We start from the raw sequence: 18,221 nt of genomic DNA, 5'->3' as shown, positions 1-18,221 counted from the left end.
CCCCTTCTATATTGTGTGATGTTTGTGTGTTTAATCAGTCTCCCAGCCCAAGAAAAAATCTTATTTATTTATTTATTTATGAGAGAGAGAGGGAGAGAGAGAGAGAGAGAGAGCATGTGGGGGGGGGGGAGAGGTAGAAGGAGAGAGAGAGAGAGAGAGAGAGAGAGAGAGAGGATGAATCTTAAACAGGCTCATGCTCAGCATGGAGCCTGAGGTGGGGCTTGATCCCACAACCCTAGGGTCATGACCTGAGCCAAAATCAGGAGTCAGACACTCAATCGACTGAGCCACTCAGGGGCCCCTAGCTCAGTAAATCTTTTTTTTTTTTTTTCCTAGCTCAGTAAATCTTAAGCAGGTTCTGGTTAGCCTCACAAATGTAAAAGTAGGACCTTTCCCTCCCTTACTGGCATACTGCCATGGTAGATTGTAAGGGCCTCACCCTCCTTTGGGGGTGGGTGCTTACTGTGTCCTGGTATTTTGCAATGGGGGTGCCTGTCCTCATGGAGTGAGCTGGACAAGGAGTGAACTAAGCCCAGGGAGAAGAATGTATAGCTTGAGCTGGAAGGCTGCTTGAAATATTAGAAGAGTAGACAAAGCTTTCTGTAACCAACTGCAACATTTTTGTGACTCAGTGCAATAAAAATTAACTTCTGCTCACACAAGAACCTAGTGCGGATGTTTCTGATCAGAGTGGCTACCTTAGGTGGCTCTCTCCCAAACAGGGACCCAAGGACCCAGGCTCCTTTCATCTTTTGGCTCTATCATTTCCTAAGGCCTTGGAGTCCATCATTTATATCTGACAGAACAGGAAAGAGGGATCATGGAGGGTTGCATTGGAAATATTTATGAACAGGATAGGAAGTGGTATATATCACTTCCCCCCACATCCTTTTGGCCAGAACTCACTGGTTTGTGATATAGTTTCATCTAACTGCAAGGGAGGCTGGGAAATAGAGCCTAACTATATGCCCAAGAAGAAAAGGCAAACATGGAGTTTGGATGGCTGGAGAAAGGATGGCTGATATGGGCCCAGGTGTGGGTGATAGGTGGTGTTAGCAAATGCATCCTTGACTACCATCTGGTTCCTGGGTGTCCACAAATTCTCCTCACTGTGGCCCTTGACTGACATAGTTCTCATCCATGACCCTTCAGATCTGATTGTCCTTCCTATCCCCACTGGCCTCTATGGAAATTCCCTTGCTTTCCATGTTTCTTTCTCCTTTCAGCTCAGAGAAATCTTTTGTCACTTAGTGGGGTATCTGTGGGGGGTGAAGCTCATGCTAACATATACTCTATGCCTAGTATCACTTTTATTCCTGTAAGTACAGGAAGTCTCTCCTTTTTTCTCTGTCTTCTACTTATTACATCTCTTCCCTGAGACAATGATCAGAGCCTAGCTACTTAAGTGGGAACAGGGAGAGAAAAAAGTAACTATTGAGAGAAAATAACATTGGTTAGTATTTCAAAAACATTGTCCTACAACATATATAAGTTCAATGAAGGTAGACACTGTGTCTGTATGTATACCACAATATCTCCAGAATCTAGCAAAGGGACTCAATAAATATTTACTGAATAAACAAATGCATGAATAAGTACCTGAATGTTGTAAGAAGCAGCATTCCTCACAGATAAACTCCTACATCTTGATTCTTCCATACCTTTCCAGGCTTCTCAAAAGGGAGTGAGTGGCGCTTTTTGGCCCCCACAGGGAGACCAGAGAGAAAGCTGTAGTGACAGTGCTGTGCACTCTGCAAGTTTGACATATTGTCTTATACTTTTATACACACACACACACACACACACACACACATTCCCATATATACTTAGAATGAAAAATAATAATAAATAAAAGTAATACAAGAAAACAGGACAGGAAACAATAATAAAGGGAAGAGGAATAAACCACCCAGTGCCTGACACATAGGAACCCTATAAATGTTTATTGAATGAGAGAAAAGAAGAAATGCCCAGCTTTCCCCATTCAGGGACTGAAATGGGCAGTTTATGGACATGCATTGAATTCCAATATTCTTTCCTTACAAACTTACTGAAGAGAGCTATGCTTGTAGTCTGGTCATAATGTCACTCTTGTTCCTTAGTAACAGACCAGGTTTGTTTTTATAGCTGATCTGACTCAAGGACTGTGTGAATGCTATCAAATGCTAGAGGAGAGCTAACTCTCATGGCAGGGGACAGCAGGACCAGGAGGAAATGAGATGGTTCCCATCCAACACTGATAAGGAAAGTGATGTGGTTTGAGATGGATTCTTTATCACGGGTTCCTCTGCTGGTGTTTTTGAAGAGGGAAGAATTCAATGAAAACCTTTTTTCCTTTTTTTTTTTTTTTTTTGAAACTTCTCATTAACATTTGTGGCAAACACTATAGGTTGGCACTACCAACTCTCATATCAAACCCCTTCTTTCTGGCCTATTATATGAGCTGGAAAAAAAACACACCATTCCCAAACTCTGTTGCAGCCAAAGAGGCTATCTGATATAATTCTGGATCATGGGACATAAGTGACCCCCTTCTCTCCCTTCTTTTCTACTTTGAATGGACAAGATGGCAGCAGCCATAGTTACCATTTGTGACTATGAGGGAGAGGTCAAGAGATGTTGGCCTTCACATTACTGAGCCACTGAACCAATGGCAGCAGACACCTGTCTTTAGACTTTCTCTGTTGTGGGGAAAAATGAATTCCTCTTTGTCCAAAGTCCTGAAATGAAGGATTCTGTTACTTGCAGACCAAAGTATGTTACTGACAGCTCCTCTTTCTTTTCTTTTCTTTTCTTTTCTTTTCTTTTCTTTTCTTTTTTTTCCAGATAGAAGTAAATAAACCAGCTCTATTTAATAAATATGAAAAAAATTCCACAAAATATTAAAATAAGATTTTAAAATATGGAGTTGCAGAATAGGTGAAACAATTCGGAAAAGAACAAAGTTGGAGGACTCACACTGCCTGATATTAAGAGTTACTCTGAAAGGTAAGAATTTATAAAGTCTTTATAAATCAAGACAGTGTGTTATTGGCAAAAGGATAGACACATAGATCAATGGAACACAATACAGCATCCAAAAAAGATGGACTTGCAAAATATTCATCACTGCAGAGCATTTCCTAACAGAGACAATATTCAACAATTCCTATTACCTCTTCTACTTAGAGTTTCAAGTCAGCTCAATTCCCAGTTACTTAGCCTAAGACAAATTGTAATCATAATAAATATGTTTAAGACTAAATTCTACATTAGCCTTTCCTTGACTAGGATACACTTCTCCAATCAGGTCTTCTTGATATTCCCCTCTGATCTCCCTGAAGTCTTAGGAAAATTCCTTTGCCCTTCATGTAAGCCAGTCCAGGCACTGTCCATATACCACCTCTAGTCTGGAACAGGTGCAAGGATTGTTCTTTCTGGTGTTCATGCTTTCCTTTTCCTGCCTTTACTAATTTTCTTTTCCAGACACATCATCCATCTATCTCCCTCCTTCAGTTGTCCTTTGATTCCACAATGTCCTTCCTTCTTATTTATTTCCCTAAACTGTGAATCAGCTGAAGCCTCCAGTAAGTTATCCTTTTCATGAGGTCTGTTCCTTCAACACAAACAGAGGCCTTATCCATTATCTATCTGGAGCACTCTTTCCCCACATGTTGGCATGTCCATCCATGTTTGGACATTAAGGTGAACATCTTCTCAAGAAAGCCTTCCTGACTGTCTACTTCTCCACCCTGCATCATTTCACCCAGTTTTTCAATTCTCTTCAAAGCTTTGTCAGCCTCTAGCTATCTTGTTCATTATTTTATTTGCTTTATTACTTTCCATTGGTAGCATTTCTATACATTAGTAATAAAGTAGCAGAAAGACAAATTAAGAAAATAATCCCATTTACAATTGCACCAAATAGAGTAAAATACCTAGGAATATACTTAACCAAAGAGGTGAAATATCTATTCTCTGAAAACTATAAAACACTGATGAAAGAAATTGAAGATGACACAAACAAATGGAAAAATATTTCATACTCATGGACTGGAAGAATTAATATTGTTAAAATATCCTTATTATCCAAAGCAATCTAAAGATTCAATGCAATCTCTATCAAAATAGCAACAGGATTTTTCACAACACTAGAAAAAATACTAAAATTTGTATGGAATCACAAAAGACCCCTGATAGCCAAAACAATCTTGAGAAAGAAAAAAAAAAGCTGGAGGTATCACAATTCTAGATTTCAAGATATACTACAAAGCTGTAGTAATCAAAACACTATGGTACTGGCACAAAAATAGACACATAGATCAATACAACAGAATAGAGAGCCCAGAAATAAACCCAGGCTTACGTGGCCAATTAATCTATGATGAATGAGGCAAGAATATGCAATGATGCAATGAGGAAAATAAATGGTGCTGGGAAAACTGGAGAGCTACATGCAAAAGAATAAAACTGAACCACTTTCTTACACCATACATAAAAATAAACTCAAAAGGATTAAAGACCTAAATGTGAGACCCCAGACCATAAAAATCCCAGAAGAGAACACAGGTAGTAATGTCTCTAACATCAGCCATAGAAACATTTTTCTAGATATGTCTCCTAAGTCAAGGGAAACAAAAGCAAAAATAAACTATTGGGATGACATCAAACTAAAAACCTTCTGCACAGCGAAGGAAACCATCAATAGAACAAAAAGGCAACCTACTAAATGAGAGAAGATATTTACAAATGATATTAATTTCCATCTCCCTTTATCTAAAGCTCCATTAAAGCAAGGACTTTATCTGCTAAAAGATGACATTTGTCTTTGGTTTATAATAAATGAGTTAACCTGAGGGGAAAGTCTGTAAGTACAGTGTTCTTGTTTCCTTAGAATAGTCCAGGTTATTTCCATGTCTTATTTACAGTGTTCTCTTTCATTCTCAAATGTGTGTCTGATAGATGGTGAGAATACTTTTCTCTAAGTTTAATTTCTTTGGTGGTAAGCACTAAGAATTCTAACTTTATGTGATCAGTTTATATTAGCGGACATGGCTGTCATTTAGTTTATTTACTCCACCTCTATTCCCTGCTTTAAATCAAGTCTGTATTAAGGCAGAGGGATTCACTGTATCAGAGAGGTATGTTTATAAAGAACACTGATCAATTCAAAGGGGTACATGCACCCTGATGTTTATAGCAGAATTATCAACAATAACTTTATTACTATTTTTTATTTCACTTTTAGTTAGCATACAGTGCAATATTGGTTTCGGGAGTAAAATTCAGTGACTCATCATTTACATACAACACCCAGTGCTCATCACAAGTGTCCTCCTTAGTAGCCATCACCCATCTAGCCCATCCCCCACATACCTCCCTCCATCAACCCTCAGTTTGTTTTCTATTGTTAAGAGTCTCTTGTGGTTTGTTTCCCTCTCATCTTCCCCACTCCCCGCCCCATAAGTTCATCTGTTTTGTTTCTTAGATTTCACATATGAGTGAAATCATTTGATATTTGTCTTTCTCTAATTAACTTATTTCACTTAGCTTAATACATTCTAGCTTCATCCATGTCATTGCAAATGGCAAGATTTCATTCTTTTTGATGGCTGAATAACATTTCATTGTATATATACATCTTCTTTATCCATTCATCAATCGATGGACATTTGGGCTCTCCTCATAAGTTTGACTATTGTTGATAACGCTGCTATAAACATCAGGGTGCATTTACCCCTTTGAACTGATCAGTGCTGTTTATAACCATACCTCTCTGATACAGTGAATACCTCAGCCTCAATACAGATTTGATTTAAAGCAGGGAATAGAGATGGGGTAAACAAACTATAAACAACAGCTATGTCAGCTAATATAAAATTATTTCTTTACTACAAAGATATATTTGACCACTTTTAGTAAATTCAGAACATTTAGCATATGGAAGGCTGATAATTTATTTAACTGATCCCTTATTAATGAGCATTTCAATTTTTTTCCAATTTTTTCTTTATTAACAGCGTTGTGACATTGAACATTCTTATGTATTTAGCTTTGTATACATGTGCAAAATTTCATCAGGATAAATTTCTACATGTAAAATTGCTGGTTCAAACAGTCTGCAAATTTACAATGCTGATAGTTATTGTCTAGGGCCATTTTTAAATAGGAAATTAATATAACAATCACTTCCCTAAAATAAGCTTGTATTTCAGTTGCAATTTCAGAGTAACACACTTGTATTTTACACACATACAAATCTTCTCTCTCTAATGAAAAATTTTTAGATATCCAAACTATATAATTATGTTTTGCTTTCCTAGCTTTCAATTTAATGATTTCTAATGAATGCAATGGAGTGAATTCATGTATTATTAGCAGCGATATGCCTTCTTTGTTAATTTTAGGCTATTTAATGGTCACAGATGGATCTCAAGTTTACACATCTCTCCTTTTTGTAGATAAGAGTCCCAGTGTCTACAAAGTTAAGGATATAGTTGGTTGTACACAAAACTCTGAATTAAAGTCAGTCTTTGGATTTTGTTTTGAATCATAGCATACTGGAGCCATGAGGGATCTTATAGATCTGTAATTGGCATGGCCTAATTTATAGTTGGGATGTAGATAAGGCACCACTCAGGTGGGCTCCCAAAGTTGAACATGTGAGCCCTCATATGGCCAGTGAACAGGAAATACCATGTCCTTCCCATATGCCAGAGCCATCATGATCACTTCCACTTCTGCTTCTGGAGTCTCAGTAGAGATGTCCCCTCAAGGCCAGGGGTCTCCACTACCCCCACGAAAGACTGGTGGCTCCCAAGGAACCGCTAGTGCAGACTTTTGCTTGGATCACTGCTCTTCCTTCAGAGGCCAGAGAGAAGATTCCCAGACCTCAGGAGTAAGTTCCACCAGGGGCGGACTCCAGGCAAACCTGGTCTGGATGCCCATTCCTATAGTTCCTCATGTTCCCTCGCACAGCCACTTGTCCAGTACTCAAGACTGCTACCTGATTCCTGGGATGGGTCCAGTCTTTGTGGGTACTGATTTACAGCCTCCTTTTTGAATTCCTAAGTCTGTGCAGAGGCTGGGCTGGCAGTCCTACTTTTTTCTCCTTGATGGTGAGTTTATCTGATGGGTCTTGTGGTCATTCTCTGACTTTGAGCCTTGCTCAGGGCAACCTCCAGTCCACTCCAACTAGTTTTAATTTCTGAAACAAAGTGTTGGGGTCCTGATGCCTTCCCACCCTCATCCTCAAGAGTATCTTGGGCTCCAACTGTAATCTTCAGGCTGCAGATCTCAATACTTTCTCTTTCCCTCACACACAGATATTAAATTCTATTTTATCCATCCATCCCACTGGAGATCATGTAAGTGCAGCCCTCTCATGTTAAAAATGAGGAAACTGAGGCACAGGGGAGTAACTTACCCAGGGTCACACACCTGGTCACTATAGACCAGAGATAAGGACCTTGCTTTCTAAATCATAACTCAGGGCTCTGTTATTTCCTTTGAAATGTTTCTCTTTTGTGGTTTTTATCTGGTGAGTTTTGAAATCCTAAGCCATTTACTCTCTAGCATTCTTGGCCACATTCCACACCACCCAGCTGAAATATACTTAGACATGCTGCATACCTTTTTATTTACCTAGTAGTGATTTCCAGAGTCAAAACCAAAACGGTCATTAAAATCAGCTGCTCTTTCAGAAAACCCGCATTATTATTCCCCTTCATTAGGGTAGAATAATCAAGGGCTAGTGCAGAGCACATTCATTGCCCCAGAATGTGCTTTGCTGCTTCTCTGTGATCCAGTGACTCTAGAAAATACTTACGCTGCAGCCCAGCCTTTGGCACATGTTTCCTTTCATCATCTCCTCTGGACTCTTCATTAGGTCAACCTTTTGGGGTGTTTTCAGTTCTGTCTCATCCTAAACAAACATTTGTCTCTTGATGGATAGCTTAGGGAAGCAACTGGAAAGCAATTAGAAAGGTAAGAAATCATTCCGACAAGCAATCTCAATCCACCAAGTCATGGTTCGTATCTTCTGGTGTTGGAATCCTCATCTACGGCCTGGAATTCCAGACACAGTCTCATTCCTCAGGCTGATGGCTAGCTTTGGGTGGGGGTGTAGAGTTTGAGAGTGTCCAGGTCATGGGGGGGGGGGGGAAGGGAAGGGTAGTAGGAGTGTTTATATTTAGAAGTTCTTCTCCTGAGGAATTTTATTTCAGTCTTAATGGAATTTAAACCCTCTCCTTTCCCCTTCCTCTCTTTTTAGTTTAGTCCCTGCGGCTATTTCCAATTTTCCACTTTCTCTCCAGCTGCTTTTGGGGAGGGGTGCTTTTCCCCGTATGCTCCCCCACTCTCCAGTCTCCATCCTTTCTCTGCCTGCAAAAGGGGTTCCCTACCTTTCGGGGCTTCTTGCTCCCCAAGTTCAGCTCTTCGCGTTGCGTACCTGTTGAATTCTGTGGTTCAGGTTGTGCAGATTGTTGTGTTAATCCTCCAATCAGTTTTCTAGGTATGTAGAATGGCTTAGTGTTGGTCTGGCTGTATTTCATGGACATGAGACACACAAAAAGCTTCCATGCTGTTCTGCCATCTTGGCTCCTCCAGGAATTTTATTTCAAAAAGTCTGGAGATTGTCGGAATATGAGTAGTTAACCTGCCTAACATTGGATCAGACTGCCAGCAAGCATTGTGTCAGAATGCCATTCTACAAAGACAGCTTCCAGAACTTCCTGAAAAGTACCTTTTAAGAAATCATGTTTCTATCTTGATTTATCTTCATTAGTTGACATGCAGAGAAGACTTAATTCTCTAGGTTTGTACCCATAATTTTACTTAACGTGGAAATCCCACTTTCTGTTTTCCATATGGGCTTGTCTCTCTCTAAGAGAGAGGTTCTCAGCCCTGGCAGCACATTGAATCAGCTGGGGAACTTTTAGAAATTGCCAGTTTCCTGGAAACACCCCAGAGCAATGAAATTATCCCCACTGTGGGGGTGGGACCTAGGCGTCAGTACATTTTAGAAGTCTCAGATGATTCTGTTGTGGAGTTTAGGTGCCTAGAAATTACTACCTATAGGCAACAATTTGCCTGAATGCTGAACTCTAAGCTTTGTGGGGGTAAAAACTGGTTTGTTTACCCTCTCTCATCCCTGACACCTGTAATACCTCCTGACCCATGAGTAGTAAGTATTTACTGATGGAAGGAATTCATGCTTATTTTGAACTTCATGAAGATGTAGATAAAGCAATGCTCTCCCTTTGGGGTGCCTGGGTGGCTCGGTCGGTTAAGCGTCCGGGTATGATCTCGCAGTTCATGTGCTCAAACCCCACATTGGGCTCTGTGCTGACAGTTTAGAGCCTGGATCCTGCTTCAGATTCTGTGTCTCCCTTTCGCTCTGCCCCTCCCCTGCTGCTCTCTCTCTCTCTCTCTTTCTCACAAAATAAATAAACATTAAAAAGAAGAAGAAGAAATGCTCTCCCTTTTACCTAGGGATAATGTTGCACATCTATAGTCATGGCACTAGATTCATATTAGAAGCTTCTATGTACCCTGATTCTTAAATTACAGGATCATGAAAGGTTTATGGTCCGGGGGGAGAGCTCTGGTTTGCCAGGGCTATGGGGACAACTAGGGGCATCAGGACCGTGGCTGTTTACCAACTGGAATGAAAGTAGTTTAATATTTTAACATAGGTCCTCTTGTACTCATGTATAAACAGGCCACAGTGGTTTGGTTTTGGTCCTTATGTTGCCAGGGGTTTCCTAGTCCCAAAAGCTGTATGTGATCTGGTGCTGTCCATTCTCTGACTTGTCATTGTCCTCTTCCTTTTCCTTGCACTCCAACCACACTGGCTCTCTCTGTGTTCCTTGAACACTGTCAAATGCCTTCTTGCCTGAGGGTCTTTGCACTTGCTGCTCAGTCTGCTGGAACATTTTCCCAATGGGAGGAGCTGCCAAGTCACGTTGCAAAGGGCATAGAAACAAACATGGGAATGACAGCAGCCAGTTTGGCAAACAGTCTACCACATGGCGCCTTTAGGGAAAATATTCAGTCTCTTAGATAAAATGCTCAGCACCTCAGATTTCTCTTCTCTCTCTCTGTCTCTTTTTCTCTATGAGTGCTCGAAAACATTCTATTTTGGCTGCCAGAATCTGAATATTAACTATTTTTCTTTATGTTTCTGCAAAAAATCTAATGGTCTTTCCTCTCATTTCTACTCCATACTCCCTGTCCACCTCCTTCTCCAGATAAATGCTTTATAGTGGCTAAGGAGATGCTTCATATGAAAATAGAAAGGAGAAATACACATTTAATGGCTTAAGATATTATTCCAGTTACAGTAGTTACTCACAATGGTCTCAGGCAATGGGCTGAGTACTTCCTACACATTGTCTCATTTGATCTTCACAAGAGCTCATCTTACCCATAAGGAAACTGAGACCTTGAGTGGTTGGAGAAACATTTACTAGGTAAATGGTGAAGCAGGATTTGACCTGAGGACTGCCTGACTCCATTGCCCATGCTCTTCGTCTTTATACTCTCTTGTGTTTCTCTCTGTCAGATCATCATCTGTAATGTCCCCTTTATAAAGCTCTAAAATTCCTATGTGTTTAAAGCTTGTTTACTGCTCTAAGAAGTATGCACTAAGAGCATACTGCCTGGCTAAAATTTAAAAGACAGCAAAAAGAAGTGTGACACAGAGGGTGATTGCCATTACAACGGCAAACAAATCACAGAAGAATAATAGGAAAGCCTCCATACAGAAGGCTTTTATTAATTCACAGAAGTGGCAGTGATATTTCACCATGAAGCACAAGTTAGCAAGAATGGGCCACCAGGCTGAATTATATTTGAATATCTTATCTTCATGTTGGACACATGAGCAAGGGTACATATTATATGCATGATTATTTTTCTTTGGGTTAAGGCATGTTGTTGATGCAATAAATTTCTCTTGGGGCATAGTATCCCATTTAGGCTTCTCACAGAACCATGGCTTCCTAGTCCTAAATTCAACATTGTTGAAAAAGATGTTTCTTCACAGATTCTATCATTTCTACTTAATCCTAAATTATTAATACTTTAAATTTATTCCTAAGGAGTTGCTATTTTACTTTCTAACTATTCAAGGGGGAGATTTGAGTGGAAAAAATGTTAGCATTTATTTTTTTCTTGTACCATGATGTTAAAAAATAACGACAAAATGTGGTCCCTGGACCAGCAACATACAGATTACCTAGGAAACCTGTTGGAAATACAAATTCTTGGGACTCACCCTAGACCATATGTGGTCTCCTAGAAGCCATGTAGTTTCAATTTTTGTATTTAGGTTTATAGTTCATCTCATATTATATTTTTCCATATACTTATCCAGTTGTACGAGCATCACTTATTTAAAAGACTTTTGTCCAAAATCAATTGACTCTAAATGTGTGGTCTATTTCTGGTCTCTTTAATTCGTTCCATTAATCTATTTATCCTTTACCAATACCGCACTGTCTTGATGACTGTACTTTTATAATAAGTCTTGAAATCATGTGGGGTGAGTGTCTGACATAGTTCTTTTTTCTCCATTTCCTTAGGTCATCTTTAATTTCTCCCAGCAATGTTTTGTGGGTTTTGGTGCATAGGACTTGCATGTCTTTTGTTAAATTTATTCCTATTTTACATACATATATAAACCATCACTACCATCCATCTCCAGAACTCTTTTCATCTTCCCAAGCTGAGGTTCTGTACCCATTGAACACTAAATCCCCTATTCTTCCCTCCGCCTTCCCCCAGCAACCATCATTCTACTGTCTGTTTCTATGAACTTGACTACTCCAGGTGCTCCATATAAGTGAAATCATATAGTATCTGTCCTTCTGTGACTGGCTTATTTCACTTTACATAATGTTTTCAAGGTTCATCCATGTTGTAGCAGGTGTCAGAATTTTCTTTCTTTTTTAAGACTGAATAATATTCTATTGTATGTATTTTCCGTATTTTGTTTATTCATCCATCTATGGATTCTTGGGCTGATTCTACTTTTTGGCTATTATGAATAATGCTGCTATGAATATGAGTGTACAAATATCTGTTTGAATTCCTGCTTTCACTGCTTTTTAGTATATACTTAAAATGGTATCTTTAAGACTCTTTTTTCCAAATGTTTAATGACAAAATATAGAAATACACTAATATAACACTGTATGTTAACTATAGTGGAATTAAAAATAAAAAATAAAATGAATTAAAAATTTAAAAATTTAAAAAACAAAATATAGAAATAATTGATTTCTTATAAAGAGCTCACCAAACTCCACACCCCAAAAACAAATAACCCGGTGAAGAAATGGGCAGAAAACATGAATAGACACTTCTCTAAAGAAGACATCTGGATGGCCAACAGGCACATGAAAAGATGCTCAACGTCACTCCTCATCCGGGAAATACAAATCAAAACTACTCAGATATCACCTCACGCCAGTCAGAGTGGCCAAAATGAACAAATCAGGAGACTATAGATGCTGGCGAGGATGTGGAGAAACGGGAACCCTCTTGCACTGTTGGTGGGAATGCAAACTGGTGCAGCCTCTCTGGAAAATAGTGTGGAGGTTCCTCAAAAAATTAAAAATAGACCTACCCTATGACCAAGCAGTAGTACTGCTAGGAATTTACCCAAGGGATACAGGAGTACTGATGCATAGGGGCACTTGTACCCCAATGTTTATAGCAGCACTCTCAACAATAGCCAAATTATGGAAAGGGCCTAAATGTCCATCCACTGATGAATGGATAAAAAAATTGTGGTTTATATACACAATGGAGTACTACGTGGCAATGAGAAAGAATGAAATATGGCCCTTTGTAGCAACATGGATGGAACTGGAGAGTGTGATGCTAAGTGAAATAAGCCATACAGAGAAAGACAGATACCATATGTTTTCACTCTTATGTGGATCCTGAGAAACTTACCAGAAGACCATGGAGGAGGGGAACAACAAAAAAAAAGAGGTTAGAGTGGAAGAGAGCCAAAGCATAAGAGGCTCTTAAAAACTGAAAACAAACTGAGGGTTGATGGGGGGTGGGAGGGAGGGGAGGGTGGGTGATGGGTATTGAGGAGGGCACCTTTTGGGATGAGCACTGGGTGTTGTATGGAAACCAATTTGACAATAAACTTCATATATTGAAAAAAATAAATAAATAAAATTCTACCCTTAGAAAGGAGGCATTATGGAATCAATGACACAAGTTGGTGAATAGAAGAGGTATCTTTTAGTCGAGCTGAGGTTGCTAACTGAGTCAGAAATATTAGCAGGGCTATGTGTCGTATTCAAAATATAAGCAAATCACTCACAGATATCTTCAGTGTTCTCGGTGCTGGCAACTTTTAAAAAACTCAAATAAAAAATATATTAAAATAAACAAACAAAAAAAAGAAATAATTGATTTCTGTATATTGATATTGTATCCTGTGCCTTTGAGAAATTCAATGATTAATTCTACCAGTTGTTTAGTAGATCCTTTAAATTTTGGGCATGTAGTCTTGTTGAGTGTGAATAAAGATAATTTTACTTCTGCCTTCCAAACTTTATGCCTTTTACCTGTTTTTCTTGTTTTAGTGCATGGCTAAGACCTTATGGACAATGTTTAGGAAAAGTAATGACAGCAGATATCCTTGCCTTGCTCCCAATCTTAGGGTGAAAGTGTTTAGTATTTCACCATTAGGGAAAACATTAGTTGCATGTTTTTTCTTAGTACCTTTAATCAGATGGAGGGATCTCTTCTATTCCTGCTTTGATGAGAGTTAAAAAAAAAAAACACTTTATAAAGGTATAGTCGATATACAAAAAACTGCATATGTTTAATGTATAAGGATACCTTGTTTTTTTGCACTTTGCTTTATTGTGCTTCACAGATATTGAATTTTTTATAAATCGAAGGTTTGTGGTAACCATGTGTCAAGAAAGTCTATCAGTGTCATTTATCCAAAAGCATTTGCTCATTTTGTGTTTTTTTGTGTGTCCCATTTTCGTAATTCTCAGAATATTTCAAACTTTTTCCCTATTATTATATTAGTATGGTAATCTGTAATGAGTGGTTACGACTCACTGAAAGTTCAGATGATGGTTAGCATTTTTTAGCAATATTCTTTAATTGAGGTACATACATTGTTTTTTTAGACATAATGTTCCTGCACATTTAACAGACTATAGTATAGTGTAAATAGAAATTTTATATGCACTGGGATACCAAAAAATCCACTTGACTCACTTTATTGTGATATTTGCTTTACTGCAGTGGTCTGGAACTCAACCTATCGTATCTCTATGGAATACCCGTATACAATTTGATGAGTCTGACATACACCTTTGAAACAACAATCAAGGTAATAAACATAACCATAATCTCCAAAAGTTATCATACGTGTACACTGAATTTTGCCAAATGCCTTTTCTGTGTTTATTGAAAAATTCCCCAGCAAAGGGCAATGAATTTTATGATTGGATTCCTAAGTAAGGTGAAAGTCCCAAATGCTTTGTGCATTTTACTGCCTGAACAAAATTAAGATTTATAAACTAATAAAGAAGAGAGAGAATGGGTGTTGTAGTGGCAATCAACAGTAATGTTCATAATACACCTTATGACTCAATTTTAGAATTTTGTGTAAGTTATACTGCAACTAAATTAATAGAATTACTTGCTATATTTGACATATTGTTTCACCCATCTACCCTGCTCATGCATTAAAACTTGTCTTTCTAAAATACAAATCTGACTATTTTACAACTTTGCTCAAAAAACTTGCTGGCTCCCTAACTACAGAACAAGTTCCATAGCATGGCATCCAAGGGCTTTCTGGATTGGGTTCCATGTTGTCTTTTTAGTAGTATCTTTCAGTGCCTTGTCACCCAACATTTGCTCTTCCTCTGACATACTGTGCATTCCTGTGTCTACCATTGCTGGTAATGCCTTTGCCCTCCTTATGTACTCCACAATCCACTCATCTCTCAAGACCTAAGCTCAAATGCTGCCTCTTCCATGAGTATACTGTGGAATATTCTTCCACAGTATTTCCAGTTGCTATAGATCTCTGTTATCTCTGTGCTCCTATTGTACTGGTAATGCTCTCTTGTTGGACATAGTGGAAAATTTGTTTGGATTATGTTTTCCTCAGCTGTGTGGCCCCACATTGCTTCATATAGGGATGGCAGATATTACAGAAGCCACAAGTCCCCATTTGTGAGCCCATGGAAGGTATTACTAAATGATTACAGCATGATTTTCCACCAAGCCTAAATGGACTTAAAGGCACCTCAGAACATTATTAATTTATTATTAATGAATAATCTAGGCAGTTATTGGATTAAATTCATTGGATTAAATGAGAACTGCATTATATGAAAACTATCTTTAGTTAAATTTATGGCCTCGTTCATAACAAAAGCCTAATTCTTTGGTTAGTTGAAGTGAATTTCACTGCATAGACCCCAGGGGTGGTTCCCACCAGGGACTAAATTTATTTGGGCGAGAGTAGGAAAATAGAGGATTATAGCATATTATAGAACCATAGCATTATAGCATGTGGAGGAACTGGCCACATGGAAAGAATCTGTTAGTAAGAGTGACAAGCTCTTGCTGAAGGGAGGCCAGGCTGTCAGACCGATTTCATTTTCTTCTCAAGAAACTCACCAGGAGACCCTGTTATTTTCTTGGTTTAGAATCTGAGAATCAGATAAAGCTCTGTATCAACTGTGTGCAAGGTCATACCCTGGGAATCTCATGGGCCAAGGGGAGGAGTGAGAGTGTTTCCAAATGCCACAATCCATTTCATTACTGTGGGGCAAACTTCTATCAGACATGGCCTTAAGTTCCCTCCTGGGACTAGCAGGTGTCTACAGCAAATAGAATCCTTTAAACCATGCAGACATCAGTCTGACTAATGTTCAAAAGTCAGTTTGGGAAATGACAATCATTTGGGGTTTCTTTGAAGAGAAGAGTTTTGACTCTTTGTCAAGTTCTTGGAAACCATACGAAGGCTATACTGTCCAAGCTCATGACCATTAGCCACATTAAAAAAAATTTTTTTTAATGTTTATTTATTTTTGAGAGACAGAGAGAGACAGAGCATGAGCAGGGGAGGGGCAGAGAGAGAAGGAGACACAGAATCCGAAGCAGGCTCCAGGCTCTGAGGTGTCAGCATAGAGACCAACAAGGGGCTCAAACTCATGAACCGTGAGATCATGACCTGTGTTGAAGTTGATGCTCAACCGACGGAGCCACCCAGGCGCCCCTTCCACATTTTTGTTTTAATTAAAAAAAATTTTTTTAAGTTCATTTAGAGACAGAGAGAGAGAGAGAGAGAGAGAGCATGGGTGCATGTGTGTATGAGCAGGGGAGGGGCAGAGAGAGGGGGAGAGAATCCCAAGCAGGCTCCATGCTGTCAATGTGGAGCCCAACACAGGGCTCTATCCCACTAATGGTGAAATCATGACCTGAGCTGAAATCAAGAATCAGACACTTAACCAACTGGGCCACGCAGGCACTCCATATTTTGTTTTTAAATTTAAGTTTGTTAAATTTAAATAAAATTAAAACTTTAGTTCCTCAGTCACACTAGCCACATTTTAAGTGCTCAACTAGCCACATGTGGCTTGTGGCTACCACATCAAACAGATTTCCATCATTTCAGAGTGTTCTAGTGGACAGCACTCATATAAGTCCTCCTGTAAAAAAACTTGAACTGCTTTGCACTGTAGTTTCTGCAGAAAGTTTTGCTTTGCAAGGACCAATTATATTTTTTGTTATTTCTATTATTTATATCATGTAACTATTTTATTTATGTTTATTTCACCTAAATAAGTGCTTTTCTCTTTCAATGCCTTTCTGTTTAATGTTTCATTTGAGAAAAATATCAAGGAAGTATTTATTCCCCATAGTTGGAGACCTGTTTGGTAAGCAAGATTCTATTATTTATCTTCCATTATTTCTTTATGGTGGTTAATATCTTCCCTGATCCCTATGAGTTCCTTTTTGTAAACCTCTGCTTGCTAAGTCGGCTATGTCTCGCATGGTTGTTTGAATTTAAATTACCTGCCATTTTGCTTTACTAAGGGAGATGTAGTGAATTCAGTCATTAAAGTAAGGGTCTATTGGGAAATAATGTGCCATAAGGCTCCTATCTATTCTGACATTTTTATTCTTGCCTCCTCTCCCACATTAAATAAAAGCTATTGTATATAGGGAGATGCATTAAAAATAGGCCACACAATACAATGTGGATAAAGCTTTCACATTGGTTTTAAATGGGGTTCATTTGAAATGACTTTAATCTTGGTTATGGTGGCTATTCAATATAGCATTCTGTTACAACTCAAAGCTTTGTGTTTATTTTATTTATTCCTATGAAGATAAGAATAAATGTTTTTAATACTTTTAAGTAAGGTGAAATATAAATAAACAGAAATAAAATGCATTGTGGCATAGGAGATAAAATCTAATCTCTATTTCTACTTCTATGGTTCTATAGATTACCATCTTTCCTTGCAATTTCCTACTAAGGCACTTCTTTGAATAAGGTCTGGATTGGCTACTTAGTATTCACATATTTTCTTTATCCACATGATACGGAGGCTAAAAACCTGGTTTATATTTGGACAAAATAAACCCAAGCTTTCCCTTTCTGGTTCCATCGTTGTCACCACCACCCCTCTTCAGAGGCCCCTGTAGAGGGATGGTGTATTATACAGATGGCTTTGAATCCCAGCTCCACCCTTCCTGGCTATGTAGTGGACCACAAAAGTTACTTAATATTGTGTACTTTGTCTTCTTTGTCTTGAAGATGAGTTAGATTTCCAAACCTACATTATTGGATCTTCCAGAGATTTAATTAAAACCCTTAAAAGAGTGCCATTATTTTTCACTTGGGTTTCAAGTCTAAGAATCATTTTTCTGTGATTTTAAACTTTTAAAATTGAAATGTAATTACTATGGTCTGAATGGTTGTGTCCCCCCAAAATTCACATGTTGAAATCCTAGCACCCAATGTAGTGGTGTTAGGCAGTAAGGCCTTTGGGAGGTGATTAAGTCATGAAGGGTTTACCTGCATGAGTGAGATTAATGCCCATATAAAAGAGACCCCAGAGAGAGTTCCCTTGTTCCTTCCACCACATGAGACACAGCAGTTTGCAGCCCACAAGAACCTGACCATGCTGGCAGCCTGAGCATGGAGAACTATGGGAAATAAATTTCTG

At 38.7% G+C, this 18,221-nt stretch overlaps 1 long non-coding RNA gene across 1 annotated transcript in view; it reads left to right on the top strand.

Annotated features, from left to right (window-relative positions):
- The first annotated feature begins 2,874 nt into the window (after positions 1-2,874).
- The window catches only part of LOC123611558, a 141,669-nt gene continuing 126,322 nt past the window's right edge, over positions 2,875-18,221 (top strand). Inside the window, exons 1-2 of the long non-coding RNA XR_006718730.1 lie at positions 2,875-2,988; positions 14,269-14,356. This is a non-coding gene — a long non-coding RNA (uncharacterized LOC123611558). The remainder of the gene's footprint in view (positions 2,989-14,268; positions 14,357-18,221) is intronic.

Source organism: Leopardus geoffroyi, chromosome C2 (genome assembly GCF_018350155.1).
Source record: "Leopardus geoffroyi isolate Oge1 chromosome C2, O.geoffroyi_Oge1_pat1.0, whole genome shotgun sequence".
Lineage (NCBI taxonomy): Eukaryota > Metazoa > Chordata > Mammalia > Carnivora > Felidae > Leopardus > Leopardus geoffroyi.
Note: the sequence above shows the minus strand (reverse complement) of the source record. Positions and strands in the feature narration are given on the sequence as shown.